The sequence below is a fragment of the Heptranchias perlo genome, chromosome 20 (genome assembly GCF_035084215.1).
Source record: "Heptranchias perlo isolate sHepPer1 chromosome 20, sHepPer1.hap1, whole genome shotgun sequence".
In the NCBI taxonomy this organism is placed as follows: domain Eukaryota; kingdom Metazoa; phylum Chordata; class Chondrichthyes; order Hexanchiformes; family Hexanchidae; genus Heptranchias; species Heptranchias perlo.
The window spans coordinates 13,754,638-13,775,945 of record NC_090344.1 but is presented as its reverse complement, the minus strand read 5'-3'; the positions used below and the strand labels follow the sequence as shown (position 1 = coordinate 13,775,945).

The 21,308-nt window shown below is 44.1% G+C and overlaps 4 non-coding genes across 4 annotated transcripts; all 4 read right to left on the bottom strand.

The window, feature by feature from the left end:
* Positions 1 to 4,332: 4,332 nt before the first annotated feature.
* On the bottom strand, positions 4,333 to 4,405 carry trnaq-cug (transfer RNA glutamine (anticodon CUG)). Its single transcript has one exon. It is a non-coding gene; the product is annotated as a tRNA-Gln (tRNA).
* A 2,848-nt stretch (positions 4,406 to 7,253) lies between these two features.
* Positions 7,254 to 7,327, bottom strand: trnaf-gaa (transfer RNA phenylalanine (anticodon GAA)). The gene has a single exon. It is a non-coding gene; the product is annotated as a tRNA-Phe (tRNA).
* A 1,017-nt stretch (positions 7,328 to 8,344) lies between these two features.
* Positions 8,345 to 8,417, bottom strand: trnak-cuu (transfer RNA lysine (anticodon CUU)). Its single transcript has one exon. It is a non-coding gene; the product is annotated as a tRNA-Lys (tRNA).
* A 2,848-nt stretch (positions 8,418 to 11,265) lies between these two features.
* On the bottom strand, positions 11,266 to 11,338 carry trnaf-gaa (transfer RNA phenylalanine (anticodon GAA)). Its single transcript has one exon. It is a non-coding gene; the product is annotated as a tRNA-Phe (tRNA).
* Between the last annotated feature and the right edge of the window lie 9,970 nt (positions 11,339 to 21,308).

The following is a 21,308-nucleotide window of genomic DNA, read 5'->3' as shown; positions in this document are numbered from 1 at the left end:
CGACTGCTGAAATTCTTCCCATCTTATCATTGCAGAGAGATAACTGTTGGCTTTGCTGCAGGAGTTCAGTTCGTTCCACAATCTCAGGGTATCGACTTCTGAACACCCGTTTTTTCATTCTGGAGTTAGTCTGATGTCTTTTACCATTCGTCCAGCTCCGCGCTGAGCAGTATCGGAACATCGGGACAAGAGAAGGCCATTCAGCCCCTCGAACCTGCTGCCCCATTCAATTGGATCATGAGTTGATCTGCAATTCATCTCTGTTTCTCCGTCTTGGACTCATATTCCTTGGTACCCGAATCGAAAAACGATCTGTCAATATCAGACTTCAAATTATGAATTGAACCACAATCCACATCCTTTGGGATGAGAGAGTTACAGCTTTCGGCCGTATTTTGTTTGCTAAAGTGATTCCTGATTTCTTGCATGATTAGTCCAGCTCCAATTTCATTTTGGATTCGGCCAACAGAGAGAGAGAAAAAGGCCGTCTTCACCGGAGATTGATCCTTTAGCGATCTCTCACAAATCAACTGAAACCAGTCGGAATGTGAATACCATTTCACTTTTCCAAAATAAAGGGAGTGACATTCATTGTGGAAACAGTCTGATGTCGCTCACTGCAGAAATATCTATGTCAGTGTGAAGGAGCTCGCTTGCAACCTTCGAACCTTCTCTGTCAAGATGTATTCCGACTTCGTTCAAGCCAACCTCGTTTTTTTGGATATTTTTCATATGCCTGTTATCCAACCGCAGAATAAATGGTGGAAAATCAGACGCACTCAGCTGGCAATGCTTGCGGTACATTTTCTGGCAGACAAGACACACATTCGAACCCAAGAATTTGCGAGTCAATGAATGTTAAGGTAAAAGGTTGCCTTCGTGTCCTCTAACGACCAACTTTTCAGTTCGCAGCGAAACGCGCTAACCAATTGCGCCACAGAAACAGAACTTGCAAATGTTCAAGGACTAATTCACAGAGCTGAAGCTTCAGGTTGCCGCACTCAATGTAACAGCTTTCTTCCAATCAGTTTACTTTTCCAAAATAAAATGTGTGCAGCTTGCACGAGTCAAAATCTGTGCTGTATTATTTCTGAAAATTAAACTCACCTTGCCATTAAACACCTGTATGTTGAAAGACTCAGTGCGCTCGTGGAAGAGAGGATTGATTTTTGAGCTGTGATTCGCCATTCTCTGTTCCAGTAATATTCAGGTTTGCGGAAAATGAGATGAGATGAAATGAGCAGGACAAACCAGCAGGTCTGTGACACTACACGGTGTCTACAAAGTTGTCTCTTGCATTTACAGTGAAGTGGACGACAATTTTCACTCTTAAACCAGTAATTATTATGCTAAGAAAAAATGTGGCCGAGAAAGACTCGATTTCAGCGCGGTGACACGGGCCAGAGTAAATTTCAGTTCATGCGATTGCCGAGTGGTGAGAGGTTGGATTTGGAACTACTGTGCGGCTGCGCTGCGCATTGTCCAGATCTGTTTGGAGCGATATTCCCTTCAATTCATCACTTCCAGGGACAGTTTGATTCTAAGTTTCTTTTCCCCGGTGCTTGGTGAGATTTCAGAAATAAACGCGACCCGTGCTTAACCCAAACTCGTCACTAACACATTGACCGATACAAGGCGGCCACACTCTCCACTTCAGTGAGATGAAAGCCGACAGCGATTTCTCGTCGATTCCAATGGCGAAAAAAACTAATTCAATGAAAGTGCAGGTCATTGAGGTGCCTTTAAATTCCTGATTGTTTACACAGAACTTCTTCCCAAAGCGTTTGAGATACACGTGGGGCGATTTGGGGACTTCTTCTCCCTCTTTGCAAAAGTTTCATCCGCAGCACAAGATCAAAAGTCGAGGGCAAAATGAAACGATTTGCTGAAATTTGAGAAGCAGAGAACCAGAATTGAGAGCAAGGTTCTGTTTATTGAGAAAAAGCAGATGAAACATTCATTCCGGAACGATACAGAATCCTATCAGCTCTAAAGGCAACGGTTACCCCGTGTTTTGAACACGCAGCCTTCTGGTGACGCAGGAATAACGCAGATGATAGCAGGAAATTGAAAAGTGGGAATTGATAGATTAAGTGTGTGGACAACACTGTGGAAAATAGAGTTCAATGTGGGGGAGACCGAGGTCATACACTTTAAATCTAAGAAAGATAAATCAGAGTATTTTCTAAATGGTGAGAAACTCGGTGCTGTGGAGGAGCAGGGAGATTTAGGGGTCCAAGTACAGAAATCGCAGCCGAATGTGCCGTTGGTACGGCCGGTTAACTCATTTGCATAGAGTTTACTGCAACATAATGATCATGGTCTCGATTCTTGGAATTTAATTTATTTATTTCGCGTTTTTGTAACTTTTGAAATAGAAGCTTGAAAATGAAAATCCACAGAAAAATTCACGGGGACCGTTTTTGAATTACATCCGTTGTAACTTTGACCCTGGGCAGGATAAACACGTCTTTCTTTTTATTTGTCTTTCTCCAATTTGCAGATAAACGTTTGACTCGCGGCTTGTTCCCATTAATGATCATCAGCAGCAACAGACAGACAGAGCTGGTCTGACCGCCCCGAGATGTGGAAAATGGATCAGTTTCGGACAAATCAAATAGTCACCTGGCACCGAGAGAGACAAAACCAAGAGAAAAAGGCAGAAGGTAACAGTGAAATAACAGCCAAATACAAACGATATAAATATTTCCCATCCTTGATGTCTCTCCATTCAATCCCCAATCCTGCAGTGGCGGGAATTATTCCCTGGAGAGTAGGAGGTTAAGGGGTGATCTTATAGAAGTCTATAAAATAATGAGGGGCATAGATAAGGTCGATAGTCAAAATCTTTTCCCAAAGGTAGGGGAGTCTATAACGAGGGGGCACAGATTTAAGGTGAGAGGGGAGAGATACAAAAGGATCCAGAGGGGCAATTTTTTCACTCAAAGGGTGGTGAGTGTCTGGAACGAGCTGCCAGAGGCAGTAGTAGAGGCGGGTACAATTTTGTCTTTTAAAAAGCATTTGGACAGTTCCATGGGGAAGATGGGAATCGAGGGATATGGGCCAAGTGCAGGCAATTGGGACTAGCTTAGTGGAATAAACTGGGCGACATGGACATGTTGGGCCGAAGGGCCTGTTTCCATGTTGTAACTTCTATGATTCTATGATTCTATGAATTAAATTTCACTGCAAATAAATCCGAGAATCGAAGCAAGGAAGAAGAAAGCAAACAACCAAAAGCTGCCCAAACTCGGGATTGAACCAAGGACCTTCAGACCTTCAGTCTAACGCACTCGCAACTGAGCTATTTCGGCTCCACACCCAACCATTACTTTGTGTTATTGTCGTGGAAGAAAATATAACCCCAGGAGGAATTGCCACTCCTGTTCATTCCACAATTCATATATCGACATCGTACTCATAGACATACACCCACAGTTCATATATAAACATCGTTGTTATACGTAATCTACCAAAGTTTATAAATGAACAGCGCACTCATACATGCACACCCAGTTTATGGGAGGAAGATCGGTTCCGACCGCCGATCGAGCTCTCAGAGGCGGAAGCAGCAGCGACCGATCAAACTCTTGATCTCATCCTCAACACAGACCGGTAGATCCACCTGTGAAATTACACCGCACTTTGATAGCAGGCACGGTAATTGGTTCTGAGAAGGCCTCAGGGCGTCTCAGCGCTTCTTAGTTGCGATCCATTGGGGCAAGGGCATCTCACAGAGGGAAAGGTACTATCAGAGGGCATCGGAGAGTGTCAGGGGGCTCAAAGACGAGAGCGGGCAGTCAGATGGCATCAGAGAGTGTATTAAGATCTGAGAGAGGGGAAGGACTGCCGAGTATGGGAGAGTGTAAGGCGGCTCAGGGCGCATCTGTGTAAGGGGCAATCAATGGGTATCAGAGCAGGTGAATGGCGCTGACAAGGTTCAAAGTGGATCATGGACTCTCTGAGGGTATCGGAGAAGGTAAGAGACAGAGCGTATCAGCGATGATAAGGAGCACAGGGAGAATCAAATGGGGTAAGGGGGGATCAGGAGGTATCAGAGAGGCGAATTGTTCCCGCGTTGGCATCTCCTAAATGTTACATTTTCTGACCTTCAACATTTTTAATAACAACAAAAAGTGAATCCAATTGAACCGATAACCTGTCCGTGTCCCATGTGGAGGGAACGAGAAGGTAGAATCGATAGGGAGTGGATATTTGGCAACGCTCACGGTTTCCTTTCACACAGCTCAGGGTTGTGCCTGTTTCGAATCTGGAGACAAGAGGTTGCACTTTAAAAATTTTATCACCGAGTGTGAAAAGTAGAACACAAATCGCCCAACGTGGGGCTCGAACCCACGACCCTGAGATTCAGAGTCTCATGCTCTACCGACTGAGCTAGCCGGGCCGACTGCTGAAATTCTTCCCATCTTATCATTGCAGAGAGACAACTGTTGGCTTTGCTGCAGGAGTTCAGTTCGTTCTACAATCTCAGGGTATCGACTTCTGAACACCCGTTTTTTCATTCTGGAGTTCGTCTGATGTCTTTTACCATTCGTCCAGCTCCGCGCTGAGCAGTATTGGAACATCGGGACAAGAGAAGGCCATTCAGCCCATCGAACCTGCTGCCCCATTCAATTAGATCATGAGTTGATCTGCAATTCATCTCTGTTTCTCCGTCTTGGACTCATATTCCTTGGTACCCGAATCGAAAAACGATCTGTCAATATCAGACTTCAAATTATGAATTGAACCACAATCCACATCCTTTGGGATGAGAGAGTTCCAGCTTTCGGCCGTATTTTGTTTGCTAAAGTGATTCCTGATTTCTTGCATGATTCGTCCAGCTCCAATTTCATTTTGGATTCGGCCAACAGAGAGAGACAAAAAGGCCGTCTTCACCGGAGATTGATCCTTTAGCGATCTCTCACAAATCAACTGAAACCAGTCGGAATGTGAATACCATTTCACTTTTCCAAAATAAAGGGAGTGACATTCATTGTGGAAACAGTCTGATGTCGCTCACTGCAGAAATATCTATGTCAGTGTGAAGGAGCTCGCTTGCAAACTTCGAACCTTCTCTGTCAAGATGTATTCCGACTTCGTTCAAGCCAACCTCGTTTTTTTGGATATTTTTCATATGCCTGTTATCCAACCGCAGAATAAATGGTGGAAAATCAGACGCACTCAGCTGGCAATGCTTGCGGTACATTTTCTGGCAGACAAGACACACATTCGAACCCAAGAATTTGCGAGACAATGAATGTTAAGGTAAAAGGTTGCCTTCGTGTCCTCTAACGACCAACTTTTCAGTTCGCAGCGAAACGCGCTAACCAATTGCGCCACAGAAACAGAACTTGCAAATGTTCAAGGACTAATTCATCGAGCTGACACTTCAGGTTGCCGCACTCAATGTAACAGCTTTCTTCCAATCAGTTTACTTTTCCAAAATAAAATGTGTGCAGCTTGCACGAGTCAAAATCTGTGCTGTATTATTTCTGAAAATTAAACTCACCTTGCCATTAGCACCTGTATGTTGAAAGACTCAGTGCGCTCGTGGAAGAGAGGATTGATTTTTGAGCTGTGATTCGCCATTCTCTGTTCCAGTAATATTCAGGTTTGCGGAAAATGAGATGAGATGAAATGAGCAGGACAAACCAGCAGGTCTGTGACACTACACGGTGTCTACAAAGTTGTCTCTTGCACTTGCAGTGAAGTGGACGACAATTTTCACTCTTAAATCAGTAATTATTATGTTAAGAAAAAATGTGGCCGTGAAAGACTCGATTTCAGCGCGGTGACACGGGCCAGAGTAAAGTTCAGTTAATGCGATTGCCGAGTGGCGAGAGGGTGGATTTGTCACTCCTGTGCGGCTGCGCTGCACATTGTCCAGATCTGTTTGGAGCGATATTCCCTTCAATTCATCACTTACAGGGACAGTTTGATTCTAAGTTTCTTTTTCCCGGTGCTTGGTGAGATTTCAGAAATAAACGCGACCCGTGCTTAACCCAAAATCGTCACTAACACGTTTACCGATACAAGGCGGCCACACTCTGCACTTCAGTGAGATGAAAGCCGACAGCGATTTCTCGTCGATTCCAATGGCGAAAAAAAGTCATTCAATGAAAGTGCAGGTCTATGAGGTGCCTTTAAATTCCTGATTGTTTACACAGAACTTCTTCCCAACGCGTTTGAGATACACGTGGGGCGATTTGGGGACTTATTCTCCCTCTTTGCAAAAGTTTCATCCGCAGCACAAGATCAAAAGTCGAGGGCAAAATGAAACGATTTGCTCAAATTTGAGATCCAGAGAACCAGAATTTAGAGCAAGGTTCTGTTTATTGAGAAAAAGCAGATGAAACATTCATTCCGGAACGATACAGAACCATATCAGCCCCAAAGGCAACGGTTACCCCGTGTTTTGAACACGCAGCCTTCTGGTGACGCATTAAGAAACGCAGATGGTAGCAGGAAATTGAAAAGTGGGAATTGATAGATTAAGTGTGTGGACAAAACTGTGGCAAATAGTGTTCAATGTGGGGGAGACCGAGGTCATACACTTTAAATCTAAGAAAGATAAATCAGAGTATTTTCTAAATGGTGAGAAACTCGGTGCTGTGGAGGAGCAGAGAGATTTAGGGGTCCAAGTACAGAAATCGCTGCAGGTACAAAAATTAATTAAACAGCCTAATGTGCCGTTGGTACGGCCGGTGAACTCGTTTGCAAAGAGTATACTGTAACATAATGATCACGGACTCGATTCTTGTAATTTACTTTATTTATTTCGCGTTTTTGTAACTTTTGAAATCGAAGCTTTAAAAAGAAAATCAACAGAAAAATTCACGGGGACCGTTTTTGAATAACATCCGTTGTAACTTTTCCCCTGGGCAGGATAAACACGTCTTTCTCTTGATTTGTCTTTCTCCAATTTGCAGATAAACGTTTAACTCGCGGCCTGTTCCCATTAATGATCATCAGCAGCAACAGACAGACAGAGCGGGTCTGACCGCCCCGAGATGTGGTAAATGGAACAGTTTCGGACAAATCAAATAGTCACCTGGCACCGAGAGAGACAAAACCAAGAGAAAAAGGCAGAAGGTAACAGTGAAATAACAGCCAAATACAAACGATATAAATAATTCCCATCCTTGATGTCTCTCTATTCAATCCCCAATCCTTCAGTGGCGGGAATTAAATTTCACTGCAAATAAATCCGAGAATCGAAGCAAGGAAGAAGAAAGTAAACAAACAAAAACTGCCGAAACTCGGGATTGAACCAAGGACCTTCAAGATCTTCAGTCTAACGCTCTCCCAACTGAGCTATTTCGGCTCTGTACCCAACGATTACTTTGTGTTATTGTCGTGGAAGAAAATATAACCCCAGGAGGAATTGCCCCTCCTGTTCATTCCACAATTCATATATAAACATCGTACTCGTAGAGATACACCCACAGTTCATATATAAACATCGTTGTCATACGTAAACTACCAAAGTTTATAAATCAACAGCGCACTCATACGTCCACACCCAGTTTGTGGGAGGAAGATCGGTACCGACCGCCGATAGAGCTCTCAGAGGCGGAAGCAGCAGCGACCGATCAAACTCTTGATCTCATCCTTAACAGACCGGTCGATCCACCTGTGAAGTTACACCGCACTTTGATAGCAGGGACGGTAATTGCTTCTGAGAAGGCCTCAGGGCGTCTAATCGCTTCTTTGTGGCGATCCATTGTGGCAAGGGCATCTCAGAGAGGGGAAGGTACTATCAGAGGGCATCGGAGAGTGTAAGGGGGCTCAAAGAGGAGAGCGGGAAGTCAGATGGCATCAGAGAGTGTATTAAGATCTGAGAGAGGGGAAGGACTGCCGAATATGGGAGAGTGTAAGGCGGCTCAGGGCGCATCTGTGCAAGGGGCAATCAATAGGTATCAGAGCAGGTGAATGGCGCTGACAAGGTTCAAAGTGGATCATGGACTCTCTGAGGGTATCGGAGAAGGGAAGAGACAGAGCGGATCAGCGACGATAAGGAGCACAGGGAGAATCAAATAGGGTAAGGGCGGATCAGGAGGTATCAGAGAGGCGAATTGTTCCAGCGTTGGCATCTCCTAAATATTACATTTTCTGACCTTCAACATTTTTAATAACAACAAAAAGTGAATCCAAATTGAATCGATACCCTGTCCGTGTCCGATGTGGAGGGAACGAGAAGGTAGAATCGGGAGGGAGTGGATATTTGGCAACGCTCACGGTTTCCTTTCACACAGCTCAGGGTTGTGCCTGTTTCGAATCTGGAGACAAGAGGTTGCACTTTAAAAATTTTATCACCCAGTGTGAAAAGTAGAACACAAATCGCCCAACTTGGGGCTCGAACCCACGACCCTGAGATTAAGAGTCTCATGCTTTACCGACTGAGCTCGCCAAGCCGACTGCTGAAATTCTTCCCATCTTATTATTGCAGAGAGACAGCTGTTGGCTTTGCTGCAGGAGTTCAGTTCGTTCCACAATCTCAGGGTATCTACTTCTGAACACCCGTTTTTTCATTCTGGAGTTAGTCTGATGTCTTTTACCATTCGTCCAGCTCCGCGCTGAGCAGTATCGGAACATCGGGACAAGAGAAGGCCATTCAGCCCCTCGAACCTGCTGCCCCATTCAATTGGATCATGAGTTGATCTGCAATTCATCTCTGTTTCTCCGTCTTGGACTCATATTCCTTGGTACCCGAATCGAAAAACGATCTGTCAATATCAGACTTCAAATTATGAATTGAACCACAATCCACATCCTTTGGGATGAGAGAGTTCCAGCTTTCGGCCGTATTTTGTTTGCTAACGTGATTCCTGATTTCTTGCATGATTAGTCCAGCTCCAATTTCATTTTGGATTCGGCCAACAGAGAGAGAGAAAAAGGCCGTCTTCACCGGAGATTGATCCTTTAGCGATCTCTCACAAATCAACTGAAACCAGTCGGAATGTGAATACCGTTTCACTTTTCCAAAATAAAGGGAGTGACATTCATTGTGGAAACAGTCTGATGTCGCTCACTGCAGAAATATCCATGTCAGTGTGAAGGAGCTCGCTTGCAACCTTCGAACCTTCTCTGTCAAGAAGTATTCCGACTTCGTTCAAGCCAACCTCGTTTTTTTGGATATTTTTCATATGCCTGTTATCCAACCGCAGAATAAATGGTGGAAAATCAGACGCACTCAGCTCGCAATGCTTGCGGTACATTTTCTGGCAGACAAGACACACATTCGAACCCAAGAATTTGCGAGACAATGAATGTTAAGGTAAAAGGTTGCCTTCGTGTCCTCTCACGACCAACTTTTCAGTTCGCAGCGAAACGCGCTAACCAATTGCGCCACAGAAACAGAACTTGCAAATGTTCAAGGACTAATTCATCGAGCTGACGCTTCAGGTTGCCGCACTCAATGTAACAGCTTTCTTCCAATCAGTTTACTTTTCCAAAATAAAATGTGTGCAGCTTGCACGAGTCAAAATCTGTGCTGTATTATTTCTAAAAATTAAACTCACCTTGCCATTAAACACCTGTATGTTGAAAGACTCAGTCCGCTCGTGGAAGAGAGGATTGATTTTTGAGCTGTGATTCGCCATTCTCTGTTGCAGTAATATTCAGGTTTGCGGAAAATGAGATGAGATGAAATGAGCAGGACAAACCAGCAGGTCTGTGACACTACACGGTGTCTACAAAGTTGTCTCTTGCACTTACAGTGAAGTGGACGACAATTTTCACTCTTAAACCATGAAATATTATGTTAAGAAAAAATGTGGCCGTGAAAGACACGATTTCAGCGCGGTGACACGGGCCAGAGTAAAGTTCAGTTCATGCGATTGCCGAGTGGCGAGAGGGTGGATTTGTAACTCCTGTGCGGCTGCGCTGCACATTGTCCAGATCTGTTTGGAGCGATATTCCCTTCAATTCATCACTTACAGGGACAGTTTGATTGTAAGTTTCTTTTTCCCGGTGCTTGGTATGATTTCAGAAATAAACGCGACCCGTGCTTAACCCAAACTCGTCACTAACACATTGACCGATACAAGGCGGCCACACTCTGCACTTCAGTGAGATGAAAGCCGACAGCGATTTCACGTCGATTCCAATGGTGAAAAAAAGTCATTCAATGAAAGTGCAGGTCATTGAGGTGCCTTTAAATTCCTGATTGTTTACACAGAACTTCTTCGCAAAGCGTTTGAGATACACGTGGGGCGATTTGGGGACTTCTTCTCCCTCTTTGCAAAAGTTTCATCCGCAGCACAAGATCAAAAGTCGAGGGCAAAATGAAACTAGTTGCTGAAATTTGAGATCCAGAGAACCAGAATTTAGAGCAAGGTTCTGTTTATTGAGAAAAAGCAGATGAAACATTCATTTCGGAACGATACAGAATCCTATCAGCTCTAAAGGCAACGGTTACCCCGTGTTTTGAACACGCAGCCTTCTGGTGACTCAGGAAGTAATGCAGATGGTAGCAGGAAATTGAAAAGTGGGAATTGATAGATTAAGTGTGTGGACAAAACTGTGGCAAATAGAGTTCAATGTGGGGGAGTCCGAGGTCATACACTTTAAATCTAAGAAAGATAAATCAGAGTATTTTCTAAATGGTGAGAAACTCGGTGCTGTGGAGGAGCAGAGAGATTTAGGGGTCCAAGTACAGAAATCGCTGCAGGTACAAAAATTAATTAAACAGCCTAAAGTGCCGTTGGTAGGGCCGGTTAACTCTTTGCAAAGAGTATACTGTAACATAATGATCACGGACTCGATTCTTGTAATTTACTTTATTTATTTAGCGTTTTTGTAACTTTTGAAATCGAAGCTTTAAAAAGAAAATCAACAGAAAAATTCACGGGGACCGCTTTTGAATTACATCCGTTGTAACTTTGCCCCTGGGCAGGATAAACACGTCTTTCTTTTTATTTATCTTTCTCCAATTTGCAGATAAACGTTTAACTCGCGGCCTGTTCCCATTAATGATCAGCAGCAGCAACAGACAGACAGAGCGGGTCTGACCGCCCCGAGATGTGGAAAATGGATCAGTTTCGGACAAATCAAACATTCACCTGGCACCGAGAGAGACAAAAGCAGGAGAAAAAGGCAGAAGGTAACAGTGAAATAACAGCCAAATACAAACGATAGAATTAATTCCCATCCTTGATGTCTCTCTATTCAATCCCCAATCCTTCAGTGGCGGGAATTAAATTTCACTGCAAATCAATCCGAGAATCGAAGCAAGGAAGAAGAAAGTAAACAAACAAATACTGCCGAAACTCGGGATTGAACCAAGGACCTTCAGATCTTCAGTCTAACGCTCTCCCAACTGAGCTATTTCGGCTCTGTACCCAGCGATTCCTTTGTGTTATTGTCGTGGAAGAAAATATAACCCCAGGAGGAATTGCCCCTCCTGTTCATTCCACAATTCATATATAAACATCACACTCATAGAGATACACCCACAGTTCATATATAAACATCGTTGTCATACGTAAACTACCAAAGTTTATAAATCAACAGCGCACTCATACATCCACACCCAGTTTGTGGGAGGAAGATCGGTACCGACCGCCGATAGAGCTCTCAGAGGCGGAAGCAGCAGCGACCGATCAAACTCTTGATCTCATCCATAACACAGACCGGTAGATCCACCTGTGAAGTTACACCGCACTTTGATAGCAGGAACGGTAATTGCTTCTGAGAAGGCCTCAGGGCGTCTAATCGCTTCTTAGTGGCGATCCATTGTGGCAAGGGCATCTCAGAGAGGGGAAGGTACTATCAGAGGGCATCAGAGAGTGTAAGGGGGCTCAAAGAGGAGAGCGGGCAGTCAGATGTCATCAGAGTGTGTTTTAAGATCTGAGAGAGGGGAAGGACTGCCGAGTATGGGAGAGTGTAAGGCGGCTCAGGGCGCATCTGTGTAAGGGGCAATCAATAGGTATCAGAGCAGGTGAATGGCGCTGACAAGGTTCAAAGTGGATCATGGACTCTCTGAGGGTATCGGAGAATGTAAGAGACAGAGCGTATCAGCGATGATAAGGAGCGCAGGGAGAATCAAATAGGGTAAGGGGAGATCAGGAGGTCTCAGAGAGGCGAATTGTTCCAGAGTTGGCATCTCCTAAATATTACATTTTCAGACCTTCAACATTTTTAATAACAGCAAAAAATGAATCCGATTGAACCGATAACCTATCTGTGTCCCATGTGGAGGGAACGAGGAGGTCGAATCGGGAGGGAGTGGATATTTGGCAACGCTCACGGTTTCCTTTCACACAGCTCAGGGTTGTGTCTGGTTCGAATCTGGAGACAAGAGGTTGCACTTTGAAACTTTTATCACACAGTGTGAAAAGTAGAACACAAATCGCCCAACGTTGGGCTCGAACCCACGACCCTGAGATTAAGAGTCTCATGCTCAACCGACTGCGCTTGCCGTGCCGACTGCTGAAATTCTTCCCATCCTATTATTGCAGAGAGACAGCTGTTGGCTTTGCTGCAGGAGTTCAGTTCGTTCCACAATCTCAGGGTATCTGCTTCTGAACACCCGTTTTTTTTCATTCTGGAGTTAGTCTGATGTCTTTTACCATTCGTCCAGCCCCGCGCTTTGCAGTATCGGAACATCGGGACAAGAGAAGGCCATTCAGCCCCTCGAACCTGCTGCCCCATTCAATTAGATCATGAGTTGATCTGCAATTCATCTCTGTTTCTCCGCCTTGGACTCATATTCCTTGGTACCCGAATCGAAAAACGATGTATCAATATCAGATTTCAAATTATGAATTGAGCCACAATCATCATCCTTTGGGATGAGAGAGTTCCAGCTTTCGGCCGTATTTTGTTTGCAAAAGTGATTCCTGATTTCTTGCATGATTAGTCCAGCTCCAATTTCAATTTGGATTCGGCCAACAGAGAGAGAGAAAAAGGCCGTCTTAACCGGAAATTGTCCTTTAACGATCTCTCACAAATCAACTGAAACCAGTCGGAATGTGAATACCATTTCACTTTTCCAAAATAAAGGGAGTGACATTCATTGTGGAAACAGTCTGATGTCGCTCACTGCAGAAATATCCATGTCAGTGTGAAGGAGCTCGCTTGCAACCTTCGAACCTTCTCTGTCAAGAAGTATTCCGACTTCGTTCAAGCCAATCTCGGTTTTTTTGGATTTTTTCAGATGCCTTTTATCCAACCGCAGAATAAATGGTGGAAAATCAGACGCACTCAGCTGGCAATGTTTGCGGTACATTTTCTGGCAGACAAGACACACATTCGAACCCAAGAAATGCGAGATAATGAATGTTATGGTAAAAGGTTTCTTTTGCGTTCTCTCGTGGGTTCGAACCACCAACTTTTCAGTTCGCAGCCGAACGCGCAAACAAATTGCCACACAGAAACAGAGCTTGTAAATGTTCAAGGACTAATTCATCGAGCTGACCCTTCAGGTTGCCGCACTCAATGGAACAGCTTTCTTCCAATCAGTTTACTTTTCCAAAATAAAATGTGTGCAGCTTGCACGAGTCAAAATCTGTGCTGTATTATTTCTGAAAATTAAACTCACCTTGCCATTAAACACCTGCATGTTGAAACACTCAGTCCGCTCGTGGAAGAGAGGATTGATTTTTGAGCTGTGATTCGCCATTCTCTGTTCCAGTAATATTCAGGTTTGCGGAAAATGAGATGAGATGAAATGAGCAGGACAAACCAGCAGATCTGTGACACGACACGGTGTCTACAAAGTTGTCTCTTGCCCTTACAGTTAAGCAGCCGACAATCTTCACTCTTGAACCAGTAATTATTATGTTAACAAAAAATGTGGCCGAGAAAGACTCGATTTCAGCGCGGTGACACGGGCCAGAGTAAAGTTCAGTTAATGCGATTGCCGAGTGGTGAGAGGTTGGATTTGGAACTCCTGTGCGGCTGCGCTGCGCATTGTCCAGATCTGCTTGGAGCGATATTCCCTTCAATTCATCACTTACAGGGACAGTTTGATTCTAAGTTTCTTTTCCCCGGTGCTTGGTGAGATTTCAGAAATAAACGCGACCCGTGCTTAACCCAAACTCGTCACGAACACGTTGACCGATACAAGGCGGCCACACTCTCCACTTCAGGGGAAGGTGGCAGTGGCCAGGTTCATGGCACCGTGGCTGGCTCTGCTGCACAGGAGGGCAGGAAAAAGAGTGGCAGAGCTATAGTGATAGGGGACTCGATTGTAAGGGGAATAGACAGGCGTTTCTGCGGACGCAACCGAGACTCCAGGATGGTATGTTGCCTCCCTGGTGCAAGGGTCAAGGATGTCTCGGAGCGGCTGCAGGACATTCTGGAGGGGGAGGGTGAACAGCCAGTTGTCGTGGTGCATATAGACACCAACGATATAGGTAAAAAACAGGATGAGGTCCTACAAGCTGAATTTAGGGAGTTAGGAGTTAAACTAAAGAGTAGGACCTCAAAGGTAGTAATCTCAGGATTGCTACCAGTGCCACGGGCTAGTCAGAGTAGGAATGACAGGATAGCTAAGATGAATACGTGGCTTGAGAGATGGTGCAAGAGGGAGGGATTCAAATTCCTGGGCCATTGGAACCGGTTCTGGGGGAGGTGGGACCAGTACAAATTGGACGGTCTGCATCTGGGCAGGACTGGAACCAATGTCCTAGGGGGAGTGTTTGCCAGTGCTGTTGGGGAGGGTTTAAACTAATGTGGCAGGGGGATGGGAACCGATGCAGGAAGTCAGTGGGAAATAAAGTGGTGACAGAAACAAAAGGCAGTAAGGGAGAGTGTACAGAACATGACCGGACAGATGGTCTGAGAAAGCAGGGCAAAGACCAAGGGAAGTCTAGATTAAACTGCATTTATTTCAATGCAAGAAGTCTGATGGGCAAGGCAGATGAACTCAGGGCATGGATGGGTACATGGGACTGGGATGTTATAGCTATTACTGAAACATGGCTAAGGGAGGGGCAGGACTGGCAGCTCAATGTTCCAGGGTATAGATGCTATAGGAAAGATAGAGCAGGAGGTAAGAGAGGAGGGGGAGTTGCGTTCTTGATTAGGGAGAACATCACGGCAGTAGTGAGAGGGGATATATCCGAGGGTTCGCCCACTGAGTCTATATGGGTAGAACTGAAAAATAAGAAGGGAGAGATCACTTTGATAGGATTGTACTACAGACCCCCAAATAGTCAACGGGAAATTGAGGAGCAAATATGTAAGGAGATTACAGACAGCTGCAAGAAAAATAGGGTGGTAATAGTAGGGGACTTTAACTTTCCCAACATTGACTGGGACAGCCATAGCATTAGGGGCTTGGATGGAGAGAAATTTGTTGAGTGTATTCAGGAGGAATTTCTCATTCAGTATGTGGATGGCCCGACTAGAGAGGGGGCAAAACTTGACCTCCTCTTGGGAAATAAGGAAGGGCAGGTGACAGAAGTGTTAGTGAGGGATCACTTTGGGACCAGTGATCATAATTCCATTAGTTTTAAGATAGCTATGGAGAAGGATAGGTCTGGCCCAAAAGTTAAAATTCTAAATTGGGGAAAGGCCAATTTTCATGGTATTAGACAGGAACTTTCAGAAGTTGATTGGGAGAGTCTGTTGGCAGGCAAAGGGACGTCTGGTAAGTGGGAGGCTTTCAAAAGTGTGTTAACCAGGGTTCAGGGTAAGCACATTCCTTATAAAGTGAAGGCCAAGGCTGGTAGAAGTAGGGAACCTTGGATGACTCGGGAGATTGAGGCACTAGTCAAAAAGAAGAAGGAGGCATATGACATGCATAGGCAGCTGGGATCAAGTGGATCCCTTGAAGAGTATAGAGATTGCCGGAGTAGAGTTAAGAGAGAAATCAGGAGGGCAAAAAGGGGATATTTGATTGCTTTGGCAGATCAGGCAAAGGTGAATCCAAAGAGCTTCTACAAATACATAAAGGGCAAAAGGGTAACTAGGGAGAGAGTAGGGCCTCTTAAGGATCAACAAGGTCATCTATGTGCGGAACCACAAGAGATGGGTGAGATCCTGAATGAATATTTCACATCGGTATTTACGGTTGAGAAAGGCATGGATGTTAGGGAACTTGGGGAAATAAATAGTGATGTCTTGAGGAGTGTACATATTACAGAGAGGGAGGTGCTGGAAGTCTTAACGCGCATCAAGGTAGATAAATCTCCGGGACCTGATGAAATGTATCCCAGGACGTTATGGGAGGTTAGGGAGGAAATTGCGAGTCCCCTAGCAGAGATATTTGAATCATCCACCGCTACAGGTGAGGTGCCTGAAGATTGGAGGGTAGCAAATGTTGTGCCTTTGTTTAAGAAGGGCGGCAAGGAAAAGCCTGGGAATTACAGACCAGTGAGCCTGACATCTGTAGTGGGTAAGTTGTTAGAGGGTATTCTGAGGGACAGGATCTACAGGCATTTGGAGAGGCAGGGACTAATTAGGAACAGTCAGCATGGTTTTGTGAGAGGAAAATCATGTCTCACGAATTTGATTGAGTTTTTTGAAGGGGTAACCAAGAAGATAGATGAGGGCTGTGCAGTAGACGTGGTCTACATGGACTTCAGCAAAGCATTTGACAAGGTACCGCATGGTAGGTTGTTACATAAGGTTAAATCTCATGGGATCCAAGGTGAGGTAGCCAATTGGATACAAAATTGGCTTGACGACAGAAGACAGAGGGTGGTTGTAGAGGGTTGTTTTTCAAACTGGATGCCTGTGTCCAGTGGTGTGCCTCAGGGATCGGTGCTGGGTCCGCTGTTATTTGTTATTTATATTAATGATTTGGATGAGAATTTAGGAGGCATGGTTAGTAAGTTTGCAGATGACACCAAGATTGGTGGCATTGTGGACAGTGAAGAAGGTTATCTAGGATTGCAACGGGATCTTGATAAATTGGGCCAGTGGGCCGATGAATGGCAGATGGAGTTTAATTTAGATAAATGTGAGGTGATGCATTTTGGTAGATCGAATCGGGCCAGGACCTACTCTGTTAATGGTAGGGCGTTGGGGAGAGTTATAGAACAAAGAGATCTGGGAGTACAGATTCATAGCTCCTTGAAAGTGGAGTCACAGGTGGATAGGGTAGTGAAGAAGGCATTCAGCATGCTTGGTTTCATTGGTCAGAACATTGAATGCAGGAGTTGGGATGTCTTGTTGAAGTTGTACAGGGCATTGGTGAGGCCACACTTGGAGTACTGTGTACAGTTCTGGTCACCCTATTATCGAAAGGATATTATTAAACTAGAAAGAGTGCAGAAAAGATTTACTAGGGTGCTACCGGGACTTGATGGTTTGACTTACAGGGAGAGGTTAGAGAGACTGGGACTTTTTTCCCTGGAGAGCAGAAGGTTAAGGGCTGATCTTATCGAAGTCTATAAAATAATGAGGGGCATAGATAAGGTCGATAGTCAAAATCTTTTCCCAAAGGTAGGGGAGTCTATAACGAGGGGGCATAGATTTAAGGTGAGAGGGGAGAGATACAAAAGGGTCCAGAGGGGCAATTTTGTCACTCAAAGGGTGGTGAGTGTCTGGAACGAGCTGCCAGAGGCAGTAGTAGAGGCGGGTACAATTTTGTCTTTTAAAAAGCATTTGGACAGTTACATGGGTAAGATGGGTATGGAGGGATATGGGCCAAGTGCAGGCAATTGGGACTAGCTTAGTGGTATAAACTGGGCGACATGGACATGTTGGGCCGAAGGGCCTGTTTCCATGTTGTAACTTCTATGATTCTATGATTCTATGAAAGCCGACAGCGATCTCACGTCGATTCCAATGGCGAAAAAAACTCATTCAATGAAAGTGCAGGTCATTGAGGTGCCTTTAAATTCCTGATTGTTTCCACAGAACTTCTTCCCAACGCGTTTGAGATACACGTGGGGCGATTTGAGGGCTTCTTCTCCCTCTTTGCAAAAGTTTCATCCGCAGCACAAGATCAAAGGTCGAGGGCAATATGAAACGATTTGCTGAAATTTGAGAACCAGAGAACCAGAACACGCAGCCTTCTGGTGACGCAGGAAGTAATGCAGATGGTAGCAGGAAATTGAAAAGTGGGAATTGATAGATTAAGTGTGTGGACAAAACTGTGGGAAATAGAGTTCAATGTGGGGGAGACGGAGGTCAAACACTTTAAATCTAAGAAAGATAAATCAGAGTATTTTATAAATGGTGAGAAACTCGGTGCTGTGGAGTAGCAAAGAGATTTCGGGGTCCAAGTACAGAAATCGCTGCAGGTACAAAAATTAATTGAACAGCCGAATGTGCCGTTAGTCGGGCCGGTTAACTCATTTGCATCGAGTTTCCGGTAATGTCGTGATCATGGATTCGATTCTTTTAATTTACCTTAATTTATTTCATGTTTTTGCAACTTTTAAAATCGAAGCTTTGTAAAAATATCCACAGGCAAATTCACGGGCCAGCTTTTTGAATCACATCCATTGTAACTTTACCTCTGGGCCGGAGAAACAAGTCTTTCTTTTTATTTGTTTTTCTGCGGTTTGCAGATAAACGTTTAACTCGCGGCCTGTTCCCATTAATGATCATCAGCAGCAACAGACAGGCAGAGCGGGTCTGACCGCCCCGAGATGTGGAAAAGGGATCAGTTTCGGACAAATGCATCAAATCAAATAGTCACCTGGCACCGAGAGAGAAAAAAAGCAAGAGAAAAAGGCAGAAGGTAACAGAGAATTAAAAATCAACTGCAGACGATATATATATGTCCCATCCTTGATGCCTTTCTATTCCATCCCTAATCCTTCAGTGGCGGGTATCAAATTTCACTGTAAATAAATGCGAGAATCGAAGAAGAAACTCAATAACCAAAAACTGCCGAAACTCGGGATTGAAATAAGGACCTTGAGATCCATCAGTTTAACGCTCTCCCAACTGAGCTATTTCGGCCCCATGTATACGTTTCACTTTATGTCATTGTCTTAAAAAAAAATAACCCCAGGAGGAATTGCCCCTCCTGTTGATTCCGCAATTCAAATAAACAGATCGCATTCAGATGTACATAACCACAGTTCATATATAAACATCGCACTCATATAGACACACCCACAGTTCATATATAAACATCGCACTCATATATACACACCCACAGTTCATATATAAACATCGCACTCATATATACACACCCACAGTTCAAATATAAACATCGCACTCATATATACACACCCACAGTTCAAATATAAACATCGCACTCATGTATAGACACCCACAGTTCATATATAAACATCGCACTCATATATACACACCCACAGTTCATATATAAACATCGCACTCATATATACACACCCACAGTTCATATATAAACATCGCACTCATATATACACACCCACAGTTCAAATATAAACATCGCACTCATATATACACACCCACAGTTCAAATATAAACATCACACTCATATATACACACCCACAGTTCAAATACAAACATCGCACTCATATATACACACCCACAGTTCATATATAAACATCGCACTCATATATAGACACCCACAGTTGAAATGCAAACATCGCACTCATATATACACACCCACAGTTCATATATAAACATCACACTCATCTATACACACCCACAGTTCAAATATAAACATCGCACTCATGTATAGACACCCACAGTTCAAATATAAACATCGCACTCAAGAATAGACACCCACAGTTCAAATGTAAACATCGCACTCATGTACAGACACCCACAGTTCATATATAAACATCGCACTCATAGATACACTCCCACTGTTCATATATAAACACCGCAATCATAATTAACAAGAAACTCATATATACCCATCCACAGTTCATATGTGAACATCACACTCATATCTACACTCCCACACTTTATAAAACAACAGCGCACTCCTACTGCACACCCACTTAATATCTACCCAATGTCCTGTTTATAGTTCTCACTAAAGTCTGAACACTGAAAGTTTAACTGTTTTCCAGATACTGTCCGCCCTGCTTTGTATTTTCAACGTTAAATTTGCTGAAGTCCGGCAAAGGGAGAGTGATATCGGTCCTGCCGGTGAATGCTGTTTCGACGAATCTGTCGGTGTCCAGGAGATCGGGGATTGGAAAGTTCTTGTGTCACACGAAGTATTTAAAAGGCCGGTATACACATGAAGGTCATCAGCGCGGTGTCTACACCTCGTGCTGCAAAGTTAGCGAGCCTGACATCAACTTAAAAGGCGGCTTGTTGCAAACACGGTTTCTTTTTGTACATAACTGAACCTAAAACATCCAAAATGCAATGTTTTCTTCGCTGCATCACAATAAACAATATCTTATTATAAAGTTTCGCTCATTGTTTCCTCAGTGTCAGAGGGAGAATTGTCTAAAACCCTTCATTTATTTCATTGTTCATTCAGAATCAGCCGACGGATTGACACAGAGAGATAAACACAGCGAGAGATACAGAGTATCGGTAAACACAGCGATAGATACAGAGTATGCATAAACAGAGCGAGAGATACAGAGTATCGGTAAACACAGCGAGAGATACAGAGTAACGGTAAACACAGCGAGAGATACAGAGTATAGGTAAACACAGCGAGAGATACAGAGTATCGGTAAACACAGCGAGAGATACAGAGAAATAAACACAGCGAGAGATACAGAGTATCGCTAAACACAGCGAGAGATACAGAGTATCGGTAAACACAGCGATAGATACAGAGTATGCATAAACAGAGCGAGAGATACAGAGTATCGGTAAACACAGCGAGAGATACAGAGTATCGGTAAACACAGCGAGAGATACAGAGAAATAAACACAGCGAGAGATACAGAGTATCGCTAAACACAGCGAGAGATACAGAGTATCGGTAAACACAGTGAGAGATACAGAGTATCGGTAAACAAAGTGGGAGGTACAGAGTATCGGTAAAAAAAAACGAGAGATACAGAGTATCGGTAAACACAGCGAGAGATACAGAGTATCGGTAAACACAGCGATAGATACAGAGTATGCATAAACAGAGCGAGAGATACAGAGTATCGGTAAACACAGCGAGAGATACAGAGTATCGGTAAACACAGCGAGAGATACAGAGAAATAAACACAGCGAGAGATACAGAGTATCGCTAAACACAGCGAGAGATACAGAGTATCGGTAAACACAGTGAGAGATACAGAGTATCGGTAAACAAAGTGGGAGGTACAGAGTATCGGTAAAAAAAAACGAGAGATACAGAATATCGGGAAACACAACGAGAGATACAGAGTATCGTTAAACACAGCGAGAGATTCAGAGTATCGGTAAACACAGCAAGAGATACAGAGTATCGGTAAACACAGCGGGAGATACAGAGTATCGGTAAACACAGCGAGAAATA